Consider the following 1,804-nt stretch of genomic DNA (forward strand, 5'->3'; position numbering starts at 1 on the left):
AGATGCAGCATCTGCAACGCTCTACGACCAGAGGAGTGCCGGGAGCCGTTGCAGCCCTCTGAAGCTCCAAAGCGCAGTTGGGAGAAAGTTGCAATGGATCTCTTTGATTTTGATGGTCGTCACTATTTGATCTTAGTGGACTACTACTCGAACTTTTTTGAAGTTGAAAGTCTACCGGACGTGCACGCGTCGACGACGATTTCCAAAATACGCCCTGTTTTGCCCGCCACGGGATACCAAAAACCGTTGTGTCTGACAACGGACCCCAATTTTGCAACGCTTAATTCAGGAAGTTCGCTAAAGCATGGAACTTTGAGCATATCACGTCGACGTCGCCCCGCTACCCACAGTCTAATGGAAGGCTGAAAATCTGCAAAATGATCATGCGGAAGGCCAAGAAAGCCAACGCTGATACCAATCTTGCGTTGCTCAACTTTCGGGCAACTTCTTCGGAAACGCTGAAAGCCTCACCAGCACAATTGCTCTATGGTCGACGACTTCGCACCTTACTTCCGATGAAAGAATCTCTTCTCACTCCAACGACACCACAACCGGCAACGGTTCAAACTCTCAATCGTCTAAGCTAAAGAACAACAGAAAGAAAGATACAACAAGAAATGCAAAGATCTTACACCACTCAAAAAAGGAGAGAATGTGAGAATGAAACTGCTGGGAGAAAAGGTCTGGTCACCCGCCGTGTGCACCAAGAAGAGAAGCAATCGCTCCTACGTCGTTCAAGCCGGAAGTAAAACGCATCATCGCAATCGTTGGCTGATTTGCCGTACAGCTGAGCTAAGCTTTCCAGAAGCTACAGCAGAAGAACTTGAAATAGAACAACCAGCACCAAGAGAAGGAGCACCGAAACCGACCCAGGATTTGGCTCCAAAGCCCGTCGTTCCGACAACGCCGCCGGTACAGACACCGCAGCAACCTGTTCCGTCACAGTCACCTATGAAGTCGCAAACGCCGACTAAAGCACCGTCTTCATTACAGTCGGTGTCTTCACCCGTCGCCAGTGCTCCAGAAGCAGCTCCAGAAGCAGCACCGCCAAGGTACTCATCCAAGGAACGCCGTCTGAAAACTTGGTGACAGGAGTCGCTCTATTGCATGCCTCAATCGTCCGCCCCAGGAACTTTGTCCCAGGACTCGGCCGATTCGAAGCCCCCCGCCGTCCTCGACGGAGCAGCGTCTACACTCCGCTTCAGTTCCCTGCTGCCTCTTCCTTTTCGCAACAACACGCAGGAGTCCTGAGAAGAAGATTTCACGTCGTGCGCGTTCGCTGAACAATTGGAATGAAGACACCCGCCACCACGTGCTACACTTACGCCTTCAGCCCTGCGCGAGAGTTCTCCGCTCGCTTCCTTCTGCATGGTTCTCTTCGGTCTCCGATCTTCTCACGGCGCTGCGCGCTCGCTTCCTCCCTGCCAAGTCAAGCGCTCAGCCTTCCGTCTTCGCACGCAGGCCGCCGACGAGACTCTCCTTACGTTCGGCAATGCGTTCCGCGGCCTCGCAGCACAAGCGTTCCCAACAATGGAGACTGACTAGCCTCGCAAGCCAGGCTCTCCCGTAGTGAAGCGTGCTTTAGAGCGTCCACTACTGGGAGAGCCAGGGCGCACTCGTCTGCGTCATAGGCCATGTGACAACCCAACTTTCCACGTGACAACCATCCACTAATTAAGTTGATCTTCCACTAACTAGGTTGCCTGGAGCTTGGTCAAACGCCGTTAGAAAACGCATCAACAACCGACTTTATAGCCTCGCAAGCCGGGCGATAGCCGTCGTTGGTGCGCTACTAGTACAAAAG

General features: G+C 52.9%; 1 long non-coding RNA gene across 2 annotated transcripts; it reads right to left on the minus strand.

Moving 5' to 3' along the window:
• Positions 1-218: 218 nt before the first annotated feature.
• Positions 219-1,556, minus strand: LOC136200278 (uncharacterized). Of its 2 annotated transcripts, XR_010673331.1 has the most exons (4): positions 1,485-1,556; positions 1,326-1,421; positions 1,007-1,247; positions 219-949 (listed from the first exon to the last, which is right to left on the minus strand). It is a non-coding gene; the product is annotated as an uncharacterized lncRNA (long non-coding RNA). The 2 variants fall into 2 exon arrangements; XR_010673330.1 differs by having other exon boundaries at positions 1,326-1,537.
• Between the last annotated feature and the right edge of the window lie 248 nt (positions 1,557-1,804).

The sequence above is a fragment of the Oscarella lobularis genome, chromosome 2 (genome assembly GCF_947507565.1).
Source record: "Oscarella lobularis chromosome 2, ooOscLobu1.1, whole genome shotgun sequence".
Lineage (NCBI taxonomy): Eukaryota > Metazoa > Porifera > Homoscleromorpha > Homosclerophorida > Oscarellidae > Oscarella > Oscarella lobularis.